The following is a 16,345-nucleotide window of genomic DNA, read 5'->3' as shown; positions in this document are numbered from 1 at the left end:
CTGTTCTGGTCCAAAACTGGTTTGCCACCCATCCACAATTTGTAGTTTTGTACCTACCCCCATATTCACCTTTTCTAAATCCCATAGAGGAATTCTTCTCAGCCTGGCGCTGGAAAGTGTATGATTGCCAACCCTATGCCCGCATGCCGCTTCTCCAGGCAATGGAGGATGCATTTGGGGACATAGAGGTAACTCTGTCCAAGGTTGGATACGCCATGCTCGGAGATACTTCCCCCCGATGTTTGGCAAGAGAAAACGTATCTTGTGATGTGGATGAAGTATTGTGGCCAGACCCAGGCCGGAGAAGAGATGAAGCGTAGCTTAGCACTGGTGACTGCCCCCCCCCTACCAATTCCTGGACTGCCCCCCCGGGACCCCACACACACAATTGTGTTCTTTACTGTATTCTAAAGAATATGTTTTTGGGTTACATATGTTTATGGTTTTGTTGTATGCTACTGTATAAATAAATATTTTCTGTTTCTACATTGCATTGGTGTTTACAGTGTAGTTGTTACCCCTCTCAGCAGATGACTTTCACTGTAGAACATTGTATTTAAATGTAGATATAAGCCTATGAAAGACCAAAGAGCTTTAGATTTAGAAAAACAGTGTTTACATGGTATATCCAAAAATGTACTATTATGAAAGCAGTGTTTGCCATTTGATGCAAATGCTTCGTTCTGACATGTGTTTATGGCATTTTGAATGAAGTATTACATTTTGAAGGAGATGTGAGGCATTTTGCATTTTGTGTGTGCAGTTTTGGGAATTGTGTGTAGAGTTTTGAAAAAAGGAGACAGTTTTGAAAAATGTGTGTAAGCAGTTGGAAGAAACTGTACTCTATCTTCACTTTTACTCAAGTATGACAATTGGGTACTTTTCCCACCACTGTTAATTGTCTAGTTAGTGTGTTGACCTGAAATCATCTGTACTAGGAAATATAGGTCTGCACTCATCAGTTTAAGGCAAAAATAAGAATGTTTATTCCAATTCTCAAGACAATGATTAGAATTTAAAGTATAGTATTGTAATGGGGTCAATGTTACAGTTTGTCGTGTGAAGTCATTTCAGAGCTAACCCCACCAGCGGAACTGGAACAAGCAGGAACACATGTGGACCATTATAATGGCTGTCTACTTTATTAGCTTTCATAAACCTGATTTCTGCACTAGGTAATTGATCATTAAAAAGCTATTGTGGATATTGAATAACAGAAACCCCAGTTCTCCATTCAGAACAGTCACCTGTAAACTGTAGTCTGCTAATAACCAATAACCAATTCACTTCTTTATTTTGATGTCTCATTCCATCACTCCTATTCAAACTTCTACTACACCACACCATGTGTAACAACAACAGACACCATGTAACCATAACAGACACCATATAACCATAATAGACACCATGTAACCATAACAGACACCATGTAACCATAACAGACACCATGTAACCATAACAGACACCATATAACCATAACAGACACCATGTAACCATAACAGACACCATGTAACCATAATAGACACCATGTAACCATAACAGACACCATATAACCATAACAGACACCATGTAACCATAATAGACACCATGTAATATTATTATTATTATTATTATTATTATTATTATGTAACCATAACAGACACCATGTAACCATAACAGACACCATATAACCATAACAGACACCATATAACCATAATAGACACCATGTAACCATAACAGACACCATGTAACCATAAGACACCATATAACCATAATAGACACCATATAACAATAATAGACACCATGTAACCATAACAGACACTATATAACCATAACAGACACCATGTAACCATAATAGACACCATGTAACCATAACAGACACCATGTAACCATAACAGACACCATATAACCATAATAGACACCATGTAACCATAACAGACACCATGTAACCATAACAGACATCATATAACCATAATAGACACCATATAACCGTAACAGACACCATATAACCATAATAGACACCGTATAACCGTAACAGACACCATGTAACTTCTGTGCTCTGTGACTCTCATCCTGACCTTTGATTGACCCAGTAGCTAACTCTTCTACACTGGAGACCTGCTGCTTTTAACCAGCCAAGGATGTGGTGCTCATTTGTGCCAGCCAGGTTGCTCTTGTGGTATTTAGACTGGTCTCCTGTGGTACTAAGAGGATCATTAGGCTCCATTACGGAAAAGAGAATGGTTAAGTGATCATTGTGAAAAGGGAATGGGCTGAATGTAAGTGGAGGATTTACAACTTCTCCTGGAATACATTATAGCCTTTTGCTTTGTCCTTTTATGTGATCTGAAATATTAGAACAGGATACGCTGCCATAACAATTACCTCATAATTCACAAGATGTGGGCTACGTGGTTCAATGCTGATCCCTGTTGAAGGTGTTTAATAAAGCCACTGAAAAAAAAACCATGAAGTCACACAATTCTGCACTGTCTGTTGTAACACTACTGGTTTGTGAGGTTTAGTAGATATGACTGTCATCACATCATTGATTAGAACTTTCTCCAATTGTTTTCACACTAAAATTGGAACTTGAAACGCAATCACCGAAACCTGAAATTAATGTACCAAATCCCTAAACCAAGTCTGCAAAATTGCAAGCACAATTCCTGCTTTACACTCATTTTTTCAATTCTATATCACACTTTTTGCAAAACGCCTCACACTGTTCTCTACATTAGGCACAACATTCAACATTAAAATCTCTTTAGTCCCTTTGGAAAGCAACGCCAATCACAATGCCAAGCTTTATACACTAATTGGCAACACCCACTCCTCACAGGTGTAAACACTAGTTGCTGAATTGTTCACTTAGAAATCAGAGCTTTAGCACTATAAAAGGCCACAATTGAGCTCTCCTGTTTTGAAGGAAAATGAAAGTCAATGGTGAAGCAAGAACTAGAGGTGAAGGAGTAATAGTAAGAGGAGGAAGAGGAGGAAGGACAGTTGTCTCAGATGAGATCAGGGCCACATCGGTTGACCATGTGCTCAACCATGGTTTGAGTATGAGGGAGGCTGGGCAGAGAGTTCAGCCAAACCTGAGCTGCTACACAGTTGCATCTATCATCCGTACATTCAGAAATCACAACTGGTAAGTTACTACCTACCATCTACACTATGCTCTTTATGTATGTATACTGTAGTATACTGCAGTCCGACATATCAATAGGCCTATGTTACTCAGTGATTGTTGGCCGATGTTACAGTAATGTCATTTCATATTGAAAGAAAATAGATTATTTTAGCTTACTATAACCAATCCTATCATATTTGTGGATCTTCTGCAGAATTGAGAGACGGCCAGGCCATGGTGGAAGACACCGGCTGTTCACACCAGAATTGAGAGACGGCCAGGCCATGGTGGAAGACACCGGCTGTTCACACCAGAATTGAGAGACGGCCAGGCCATGGTGGAAGACACCGGCTGTTCACACCAGAATTGAGAGACGGCCAGGCCATGGTGGAAGACACCGGCAGGCCATGGTGGAAGACACACCAGAATTGAGAGACGGCCAGGCCATGGTGGAAGACACCGGCTGTTCACACCAGAATTGAGAGACGGCCAGGCCATGGTGGAAGACACCGGCTGTTCACACAAGAATTGAGAGACGGTCAGGCCATGGTGGAAGACACCGGCTGTTCACACCAGAACAGGAGGCCGCTATTGTGAACATGTTGGTGGCAAACAATACCATTAGACTATGATAAAACCAGAACCACATAATAGTAGACAACACAATAAACAATAACATTCACCAGGTGGGCTTGTCTACTGGACCGTGTATTAAAGCGCAACCAAATCCGGATGAAACCGGTCTACAGGGTGCCATTTGAACAAAAGTCAGAGAGGGTTAAAGAACAGCGCTATGAATATGTGCAAGTAAGTACTAAACTGTGAATTTACTATCATATCAGCACTGTATGGACACATTACAGTATTGTAATCCAGTGTATTGTGCCTCATCATATTGGCTGCTCTAGGTCTATGTTGCGGCGGCGTGGTAGCCTAGTGGTTAGAGCGTTGGACTAGTAACTGGAAGGTTGCAAGTTCAAATCTCTGTGCTGAAAGGCAATGCTCCACCATTGCCTTGCATATAAATCTGTTCTGCCCCTGAACAGGCAGTTAACCCACTGTTCTTCGGCTGTCATTGAAAATAAGATTTGTTCTTAACTGACTTGCCTGGTTAAATAAAGGTTAAATAAAAATGTCACATATTGTCTGTTTCAGAGAGAGCTGGAAGCTGCTACAATTCAGCACATTTATTTTGAGTTTTTGTACAGAAAGCCCTTTGTGGTCCTTCTGTAGCTCAGTTGGTAGAGCATGGCGCTTGTAATGCCAGGGTAGTGGGTTCGATTCCCGGGACCACCCATACGTAGAATGTATGCACACATGACTGTAAGTCGCTTTGGATAAAAGCGTATGCTAAATGGCATATTATTATTATTATTATATTATTATTATCTTACTGAATGTTTTTCCTGGTTTTCTCCTGTTGGGTATAGAAAGTGTTACATGCAAAACACAAGTGTTCAAAAAGACTGCATTTTGAAAATAAATGACAATGTTTTTGTTACTGTATTGCATTTGTGTGTTTATTTATGTATATTTGATTAGGTATACATTACTGTAACAATCTTTTACAACCGGCTACAGTGAACACTGAAAATGCAAAATGCAAAAACCTACTGATGGGGTATTCATAGTAGTGTTTTGTGTTGAGCACATCAGTGTGCTGTTGATTGGTAGACAGATCTATTCTTTTGACGTGTGTGTCATTTTGATGCAAAAAAAAAATTCATTTTTGGAGATAAAACAGTTTTGAATGCAGTGTTTGCTTTTGCTAGAAATTTGTAGAGTTTTGTGTTTAGAGTTTTTGGAAAATTACCCAAAGATTCAGCAAATGTGTGTAAACAATTGTGGAAAACTGTCATATAGTGTTATCGTTTGGCATCTTTCTCACAGAGATGTGATTCCTTCAACACAAACTAGAGCAAGTAAGTGGAAATGGAACTCAATTGTTCAATGGTAAATGGTTGAGACTTTACAGATTTGTCATGAATACAATGTAAAATGGCATCTCAAGTATTCTTCATCTTGCCTGTGAACCGGCCAACAGTTGGCTGGAATGGTCGGTGGCATCTCCACTGCCTTTGGCACACCTTTGTGCACTCCAGCCCAGGCCCTAAGGCATATCCTTCACACAGCTTAACCCACGTCTGTTTTACATGTCATGAAGGGCTTTACAGTGCTGGTGAAATTCCTCAAACATCTTTAAAATGTGACATAGCGATAATAGGCTATTGTTCTATGGTAGCATACCAGTACCGAGGCGATGTGCAGCGGCACGAGGAAATGGAGGTAGACATGTAAGATGGCGCCTGAGCAGAAGGGAGACGTTTTACTTGCCCCTAACCTGATTGTGTTTTGTTCGTTTACCTGCATTGTTTGTAACTCATTTTTTTACTCATTTTTTTTACATAATGTTGCCACTACTGTCTCTTATGACCAAAAATAACTTCTAGATATCAGGACTGCGATTATGCACCACAGACTAGCATAATCCGGAGGACATATGGCTCCCTTGGGAACAGCCCCCGATCCCCGTGATCTGCGTGAAGAAGAGACGAAGAAAGAGATGCCGGAGAGCGGGCTGCCTTCTGAGAATTCGAAGGCAATCGAATAAACCCTCACTTCCCTCAATTCTGCTGGCAATAAAATTGACGAGTTACGGGGAAGATTAACCTGCCAATGAGACATTAAAAACTGTAACATCTTATGCTTCACGGAGTCGTGGCAGAACGACGACACTATATCAACAGCTGGCTGGTTATACGCTGCATCGGCAGGATAGAACAGTGGCGTCTGGTAAGACAACGGGCAGCGGACTATGTAATTTTGTAAATAACAGTTGGTGCACTATATCTAAGGAAGTCTCGAGCTATTGATGCCTGAGGTTGAGTATATCATGATAAGCTGTAGACCACACTACCTGCCGAGAGAGTTATCATCCGTATTCTTCGTAGCTGTTTAAATACCACCTCAGTCAGTGGTTGGCACTAAGATAGCATTGAATGGGGACAGTAATGCAGGGAAACTTAAATCAGTTTTACCGAATTTCTATCAGCATGTTAAATACGCAAACAGAGGGAAAATAACTCTAGACCACCATTACTCTATACATAGAGATGCCTATAAAGCTCTCCCTCACCCTCCATTTGCAAAACTGACCATAATTCCACCCTCCTGATTTCTGCTTACAAGCAAAAATTAAAGAAGGAAGCACCAGTTACTAAATCAATACAAAAGTGGTCAGATGAAGCAGATGCTAAGCTACAGGACTGTTTTGCTAGCACAGACTGGAATATATTCCGGATTTCCTCCAAAGGCATTGAGGAGTACACCACATCTGTCATTGGCTTCATCAATAATTGCATCGATTACGATGATGATCTATCGATGACGTCGTCCCCACGTACATATCCCAACCAGAAGCCATGGATTACAGGCAGCATCCACACAATGGCTAAGCTGCCGCTTTCAAGGAGCGGGTCTCTAACCCGGAAGCTAATAAGAAATCCCGCTATGCCCTCTGACGAACCATCAAACAGGCAAAGTGTCAATAGAGGACTAAGATTGAGTCATACTACACCAGCTCCAATGCTTGTTGGATGTGGCAGGGCTTGCAAACCATTACAGACTACAAAGGGAAGCACAGCCGAGAGCTGCCCAGTGACACGAACCTACCAGATGTGCAAAATTACTTCTATGCTCGCTTCAAGGCAAATAACACTGAAACATGCATGAGAGCACCAGCTGTACCGGAAGACTGTGTGATCCCGCTCTTCGCAGCCAATGTGAGTAAGACATTTAGACAGGTCAACATTCACAAGTCCGCAGGGCCAGACGGATTACCAGAACGTGTACTGCGAGCATGCACTGACCAACTGGCAGGTGTCTTCACTGACATTTTCAACCTCTCCCTGTCCGAGTCTGTAATACCAACATGTAATATATAATATAATAATAATATATGCCATTTAGCAGACACTTTTATCCAAAGCGACTTACAGTCATGTGTGCATACATTCTACGTATGGGTGGTCCCGGGGATCGAACCCACTACCCTAGCGTTACAAGCGCCATGCTCTACCAATTGAGCTACACAGGACCACCATAATGCCTGTGCCCAAGAACACTAAAGTAACCTGCCAAAATGACTACTGACCCGTAGCACTCACGTCTGTTGCCATTAAGTGCTTTGAAAGGCTGGTCATAGCTCACATCAACACCAGAAACCCTAGACATACTCCAATTTGCATACCACCACAACAGATCCACAGATGATGCAATCACTATTGCACTCCACACTGCCCTTTCCCACCTGGACAAAGGAACACCTATGTGAGAATGCTATTCATTGACAACAGCTCAGTGTTCAACACCATATTGCCTTCAAAGCCCATCAATAATCTAAGAACCCTGTGACTAAACACCACCCTCTGCAACTGGATCCTGGACTTCCTGACGGGCCGCCCCCAGTTGGTAAGGGTAGGTAACAACACATCCGCCACGCTGATTCTCAACACAGGGGCCCCTCAGGGGTAGCGTGCTCAGTCCCCTCCTGTACTCCCTGTTCCCTCGTGACTGCACGGCCAGGCACTACTCCAACACCATCATTAAGTTTTAAATTTGCTGATGACACAACAGTCTTAGGCCTGATCACCAACAACAACGAGACAGCCTATAGGGAGGAGGTCAGAGACCTGGCTGTATTGTGCCAGGACAACAATCTCTCCCTCAATGTGATCAAGACAAAGGAGATGATTGTGGACTACAGGAAAAAGCGGACCGAGCACACCCCCATTCTCATTGACGGGGCTGCAGTGGAGCAGGTTGAGAGCTTAAAGTTCCTTGGTGTCCACATCACCAACAAACTAACATGGTCCAAGCACACCAAGACAGTCATGGGCACAACAAAACCTATTCCCCCTCATGAGACTGAAAAGATTTGGCCTTGGTCCTCAGATCTTCAAAAGGTTCTACAGCTGCACCATTGAGAGCATCCTGACTGGTTGCATCACCGCCTGGTATGGCAACTGCTCGGCCTCCGACCACAAGGCACTACAGAGGGTAGTGCAAACGCACCAGTACATCACTGCGGCCAAGCTTCCTGCCATGCATGACCTCTATACCAGGTGGTGTCAGAGGAAAGCCCTTGAAATTGTCAAAGATTCCAGCCACCTTGCAATAGACTTTTCTCTCTGCTACCGCACGCCAAGTCTAGGTCCAAGAAGCTTCTAAACAGCTTCTACCCCCAAGCCATAAGACTCCTGAACATCTACCCAGACTATTTGCATCCCCACCCTCCACACCACTGCCACTCTCTGCTGTCATCTATGCATAGTCACTTTAATAACTCAACCTACATGTACATACCACCTCAACTAACCGGTTGAACTGAAGTGTTGGTTAGGGGCTCGTAAGTAAGTATTTCACTGTAAGGTCAACACCTGTTGTATTCAGTGAATGTGACTAATAACATTTGATTTGATTTGATATGTAGATATAGGAAGGGGTAAAGTGACGAGACAACAGGATATGTAATAAACAGTAGCAGCACATGTGATGAGTCAAAAGAGTTAGTGCAGAAGGGGGTTTATGCAAATAGTCCGGGTAGCTATTTGGTTAACTATTTAACTAACTATTTAGCAGTCTTATGGCTTGGGGGTGGAAGCTGTTCAGGGTCCTTTGGTTTCAGTATTGGTGCGCTAGTACTGCTTGCTGTGCAGTAGCAGAGAAAACAGTTTGCGTAATTGCAAAAGTGTGTGCCTGCACTGATCCTCTACACTTATCCTTTACACACTGATCCTCTACACTGATCCTTTACACACTGATCCTCTACACTGATCCTTTACACACTGATCCTCTACACTGATCCTCTACACACTGATCCTTTACATACTGATCCTCTACGCTGATCCTCTACACTGATCCTCTACACTGATCCCTTACACACTGATCCTCTACACTGATCCTTTACACACTGATCCTCTACACTGATCCTTTACACACTGATCCTCTACACTGATCCTTTACACACTGATCCTCTACACTGATCCTTTACACACTGATCCTCTACACACTGATCCTTTACACACTGATCCTCTACACTGATCCTTTACACACTGATCCTCTACACTGATCCTTTACACACTGATCCTCTACACTGATCCTCTACACACTGATCCTTTACACACTGATCCTCTACACGGATCCTTTACACACTGATCCTCTAAACGGATCCTTTACACACTGATCCTCTACACTGATCCTCTACACTGATCCTCTACACTGATCCTTTACACACTGATCCTCTACACTGACCCTCTGCACACTGATCCTTTACACACTGATCCTCTACACACTGATCCTCTACACTGATCCTTTACACACTGATCCTCTACACTGACCCTCTACACACTGATCCTCTACACTGATCCTCTGCACTCTGATCCTTTACACAATGATCCTCTACACTTATCCTTTACACACTGATCCTCTACACTGATCCTATACACTGATCCTCTACACACTGATCCTTTACATACTGATCCTCTACACTGATCCTCTACACACTGATCCTCTACACTGATCCTTTACACACAGATCCTCTACACACTGAGCCTTTACACACAGATCCTCTACACACTGAGCCTCTACACTGATTCTTTACACATGTAACGGCTGTTGGAAGGGGAGGAGGACCAAGGTGCACTGATCCTCTACATTGATCCTCTACACGGATCCTCTGCACTGATCCTCTGCACTGATCCTCTACACTGATCCTCTACACTGATCCTCTACAATGATCCTCTATAAGGATCCTCTACACTGATCCCAAACAGCCACTCCAACAGCAACACCAACTGCTAAATACATTCACACTGTCTTATCAGACAGACAGACATTGATTGCTGTTCTGCACCTTTGACACTGTCTTATCAAACAGACAGACATGGATGGCTGTTCTGCACCTCTGACACTGTCTTACCAGACAGACAGACATGGATTGATGTTCTGCACCTCTAACACTGTCTTACCAGACAGACAGACATGGATTGATGTTCTGCACCTCTAACACTGTCTTATCAGACAGACAGACATGGATGGCTGTTCTGCACCTCTGACACTGTCTTACCAGACAGACAGACATGGATTGATGTTCTGCACCTCTAACACTGTCTTATCAGACAGACAGAACTGGATGTCTGTTCTGCACCTCTGGAACTCAGACTCAATCAAAACAAGTGCATCGTCGATGTTGTACCCACAGCAACTATTAAAACATTCCCAGACCAGAAACCGTGGATTGATTGCAGCATTCGCGCAAAACTGAAAGCGTAAAGCACTACTTTTAACCAGGGCAAGGTGACCGGAAACATGACCGAATACAAACCGTGTAGCTATTCCTTCCGCAAGGCAATCAAACAAGCTAAGCGTCAGTATAGAGACAAAGTAGAGTCGCAATTCAACGGCTCAGACACACGGATTACAAAATGAAAACCAGCCCCGTCGCGGACCAGGATGTCTTGCTCCCAGATAGACTTAACAACTTTTTTGCCCGCTTTGAGGACAATAAAGTGCCACTGACACGGCCAGCTACCAAAACCTGCGGACTCTCCTTCACTGCAGCAATTTAAACGAGTTAACCCTTGCAAGGCTTCAGGCCCAGACAGCATCCCCAGCCGCGTCCTCAGAGCATGAGCAGACCAGCTGGCTGGTGTGTTTACGGACATATTCAATAATTCCTTATCCCAGTCTGCTGTTCCCAAGAAAGCTAAGGTAACTGAGCTAAACGACTAGTCAAGGACCACATCACCTCCACCCTACCTGACACCCTAGACCCACTCCAATTTGCTTACCGCCCCAATAGGTCCACAGACGACACAATCACAACCACACTGCACACTGCCCTAACCCATCTGGACAAGAGGAATACCTACGTGAGAATGCTGTTCATCGACTACAGCTCAGCATTTAACACCATAGTACCCTCCAAACTCGTCATCCTTCCTGACGGGCTGCCCTCAGGTGGTGAGGGTAGGTAACAACATCTCCACCTCGCTGATCCTCAACACTGGGGCCCCACAAGGGTGGGTTCTGAGCCCTCTCCTGTACTCCCTGTTCACCCATGACTCTGTGCCCATGCATGCCTCCAACTCAATCATCGAGTTTGCAGACGACACTACAGTGGTAGGCTTGATTACCAACAACGACGAGACGACCTACAGGGAGGAGGTGAGGGACCTCAGAGTGTGGTGTCAGGAAAATAACTTCACACTCAATGTCAACAAAACAAAGGAGATGATCGTGGACTTCAGGAAACAGCAGAGGGAGCAACTCCCTATCCACATCAACGGCACAGTAGTGGAGAGGGTAGTAAGTTTTAAGTTCCTTGGCGTACACATCACGGACAAACTGAATTGGTCCACCCACACAGACAGCATGGTGAAGAAGGCGCAGCAGCGCCTCTTCAACCTCAGGAGGCTGAAGAAGTTGGTCTTGTCAACCAAAAGTACTCACAAACTTTTACAGATGCACAATCGTGAGCATCCTGTTGGGCTGTATCACCGCCTGGTACGGCAACTGCTCCTCCCACAACCGTAAGGCTCTCCAGATGCACAACGCATCACCGGGGGTAAACTACCTGCCCTCCAGGACACCTACACCACCCGATGTCACAGGAAGGCCATAAAGATCATCAAGGACAACAACCAGCCGAGCCCCTGCCTGTTCACCCCACTATCATCCAGAAGGTGAGGTCAGTACAGGTGCATCAAAGCAGGGGCCGAGAGACTGAAAAACAGCTTCTATCTCAAGGCCATCAGACTGTTAAACAGCCACCACTAACATTGAGTGGCTGCTGCCAACATACTGACTCAACTCCAGCCACTTTAATATACGAAAAATGTATGTAAAAAATGTATCACTATCCAATTTAAACAATGCCACTTAATATAATGCTTACATACCCTACATTACTCATCTCATATGTATATACTGTACTCAATACCATCTACCGCATCTTGCCATCTTTATGTAATACATGTATCACTAGCCACTTTAAACAATGCCACTTTTATAGCTTTACATACCCTACATTACTCATCTGACCATCAAACTGACCATCCTACCAATCCTCGACTTTGGCAATGTCATTTACAAAATAGCCTCCAATACCCTACTCAACAAATTGGATGCAGTCTATCACAGTGCAATCCGTTTTGTCACCAAAGCCCCATATACTACCCACTATTGAGACCTGCACCCTCTCGTTGGCTGGCCCTCGCTTTATACTCGTCGCCAAACCCACTGGCTCCATGTCATCTACAAGACCCTGCTAGGTAAAGTCCCCCCTTATCTCAGCTCGCTGGTCATCATAGCAACTCCCACCTGTAGCACACGCTCCTGCAGGTATATCTCTCTAGTCACCCCCAAAACCAATTCTTTCTTTGGCCGCCTCTCCTTCCAGTTCTCTGCTGCCAATGACTGGAACGAACTACAAAAATCTCTGAAACTGGAAACACATATCTCCCTCACTAGCTTTAAGCACCAACTGTCAGAGCAGCTCACAGATTACTGCACCTGTACATAGCCCACCTATAATTTAGCCAAAACAACTACCTCTTTCCCTATTGTATTTATTTTATTTATTTATTTATTTTTCTCCTTTGCACCCCATTATTTTGATTTCTACTTTGCACATTCTTCCATTGCAAATCTATCATTCCAGTGTTTTACTTGCTATATTGTATTTACTTTGCCACCATGGCCTTTTTTGCCTTTACCTCCCTTATCTCACCTCATTTGCTCACATCGTATATAGACTTGTTTATACTGTATTATTGACTGTATGTTTGTTTTACTCCATGTGTAACTCTGTGTCGTTGTATGTGTCGAACTGCTTTGCTTTATCTTGGCCAGGTCGCAATTGTAAATGAGAACTTGTTCTCAACTTGACTACCTGGTTTAAATAAAGGTGAAATAAAATGTAAAAAATAAAATCAGTATATGTATATACTGTACTCGATACCATCTACTGCATCTTGCCTATGCCGTTCTGTACCATCACTCATTCATATATCTTTATGTACATATTCTTCATCCCTTTACACTTGTGTGTATAAGGTAGTTGTTGTGAAATTGTTAGGTTAGATTACTCTTTGGTTATTACTGCATTGTCGGAACTAGAAGCACAAGCATTTCACTACACTCGCTTTAACATCTGCTAACCATGTGTATGTGACCAATAAAAAATGTATTTAATTTGATTTGAACAGACAGATGTGGATGGCTGTTCTGCACCTCTGGAATGCAGACTCAATCAAAACAGACCGCCGTCTTCTAGTGTCTGTCTCCTGTCTGTCAAGTCATCCAGAAATGTTTTCAGCTCTACTTTAGGTCCACGTGAACTGTCCCCTTGGGCTGAAAGAAGACATGTAGCTAGGCATGAAACCACTTTAGTAATTGTTTGAAGTAATGCAAACGGAACACACCTTTGAGATATATTGAATACAAAGAAGAAGGTTTCATGGTCGGCAGACAGGATGTGCATATATGGAGGTCCTCCACCTTTCAGAATGTATATTAACTTTCACCTGATGCAGAAACTGAATTCATTGCAATACATTGTAATAATGTAATAAACTGCAATAATTAATGGATGTCAAACAGGGGAGTGGGGGAATCTTAATAAGCTGTATAGTAATCAAAGATTGAGTACCTCTGTGTGTATGCACACACACACACACACACACACACACACACACACACACACACACACACACACACACACACACACACACACACACACACACACACACACACACACACACACACACACACACACACACACACACACACACACACACACACACACACACACACACACACACACACACACACACACACACACACACACACACACACACACACACACACACACACACACACACAGAGGGAGAGAGCTGGAGAATGCCAGGGGGTTGGTGTGACTTGCGTGGGAGTAGTTTGGTATGACGGCTCTTGTGTGAAACACATACTGCATCAGGTAACCTACATAGACGGGAGGGTGTGTCAAAGTCTTATACTGACATGTGGACAATATACATTATTTCCAACAGCATGCAAGTGTTTTGTTGCATGTCCAACTTTCTGCAAGCTCACTGGTATCCCTTTAAAATGGAAGTATTATTCTTGTCTCATTGTGAGTCACTGACATTCCAGTGGAAGTATGACTCAGAAAGCAGGATTGATATGATGGGAAAAGAGCAGAATAGAACAGAACAGAGAGTTAGGAAGTAAAGTTTATGTCCTTGTGCTGACTGGTTCATAACATTTTTCAGGGGCAAGGCTTTCCCCGGATTAACATGTTAATGTTTTGTGTACTTCACATTGATTTTTGTAACCCTTTACACTCAGATTTGGCAGATTTGACCACTGATGAACGCTTAAATTGGAACAGCGCTGTATGAGTTTTGACTGACAGCCGTTCTGAACTAGAGCACTGCACATGGCAACAAGTTGTCCCCATCCCTCCTGCTAATTGGGCAACTTTTGCATATTTTTTGTTTTCTGAGTGAGAGAAATTCTGTAAATTAAGAGGACTCAATGCATTTTGAAAGATGAGACCTTGAGGACCGTCATAAATACCGCTTTGATGTCATACAAGCAAGACAAACACCAGCGAGTCCAAATGTACTACAACGGCTGACCCTGTAAAACACCACATTTCACTGCACCTATCCGGTGTATTTGACAATACAATTTTAAATGTGCACATTTCCATATCATAAAACCCATGTCGTATACAGTGTCAACGTTTATAATCACTATGTTTGGTGTACAGTTACAAGATGACATGGCGTCATACCCTGGGTTGTTCTGAACAGAATGACCCTATATGTTGGTCGATTGTGAAGAACATTTTCCCCAGAACAGGCACGTGAATGCCCTCATGACTCCTTTCTATGAGCACCCAAATTACCATCTGTTTCTCTCAATTTCCTCGTGAAAGCCTAACACTGTAAGATTGTATGTTAGTGTGCTTGCTCTAGTCCCTCAAAGGCACAGCTAGGAGTGTTAAAAAAACACCTTATAGTTGAAGAGTATTTTGTTGAAGACCTTATAGTTGACGACCCTTATATTTGAACACCTTATAGTTGAAGAGTCTTTTGCTGAAGACCTTATAATTGAAGAGTCTTTTGTTGAAAACCTTATAGTTGAAGAATCTTTTGTTGAAGACATTATAGTTGAATAGTATTTTGTTGAAGACCTTATAGTTGAAGACCCTTATATTTGAACACCTTATAGTTGAAGAGTCTTTTGCTGAAGACCTTATAATTGAAGAGTCTTTTGTTGAAGACCTTATAGTTGAAGAATCTTTTGTTGAAGACATTATAGTTGAATAGTATTTTGTTGAAGACCTTATAGTTGAAGACCCTTATATTTGAACACCTTATAGTTGAAGAGTCTTTTGCTGAAGACCTTATAATTGAAGAGTCTTTTGTTGAAGACCTTATAGTTGAAGAGTCTTTTGTTGAAGACCTTATAGTTGAATAGTCTTTTGTTGAAGACCTTATAGTTGAAGATTATTTTGTTGAAGAACTTATAGTTGAAGAGTCTTTTGTTGAAGACCTTATAGTTGAAGAGTCTTTTGTTGAAGACCTTATAGTTGAAGACTCTTTTGTTGAAGACCTTATAGTTTACATTTACATTTACATTTAAGTCATTTAGCAGACGCTCTTATCCAGAGCGACTTACAAATTGGTGCATTCACCTTATGACATCCAGTGGAACAGTCACTTTACAATAGTGCATCTAAATCTTAAAGGGGGGGGGGGATGAGAGGGTGAGAGGGATTACTTATCCTATCCTAGGTATTCCTTAAAGAGGTGGGGTTTCAGGTGTCTCCGGAAGGTGGTGATTGACTCCGCTGTCCTGGCGTCGTGAGGGAGTTTGTTCCACCATTGGGGGGCCAGAGCAGCGAACAGTTTTGACTGGGCTGAGCGGGAGCTGTACTTCCTCAGTGGTAGGGAGGCGAGCAGGCCAGAGGTGGATGAATGCAGTGCCCTTGTTTGGGTGTAGGGCCTGATCAGAGCCTGGAGGTACTGAGGTACAAGTTCCCCTCACAGCTCCGTAGGCAAGCACCATGGTCTTGTAGCGGATGCGAGCTTCAACTGGAAGCCAGTGGAGAGAACGGAGGAGCGGGGTGACGTGAGAGAACTTGGGAAGGTTGAACACCAG

Source organism: Oncorhynchus gorbuscha, linkage group LG01 (assembly GCF_021184085.1).
Source record: "Oncorhynchus gorbuscha isolate QuinsamMale2020 ecotype Even-year linkage group LG01, OgorEven_v1.0, whole genome shotgun sequence".
NCBI classification, from domain to species: domain Eukaryota; kingdom Metazoa; phylum Chordata; class Actinopteri; order Salmoniformes; family Salmonidae; genus Oncorhynchus; species Oncorhynchus gorbuscha.
This window is presented reverse-complemented; position numbering follows the sequence as displayed.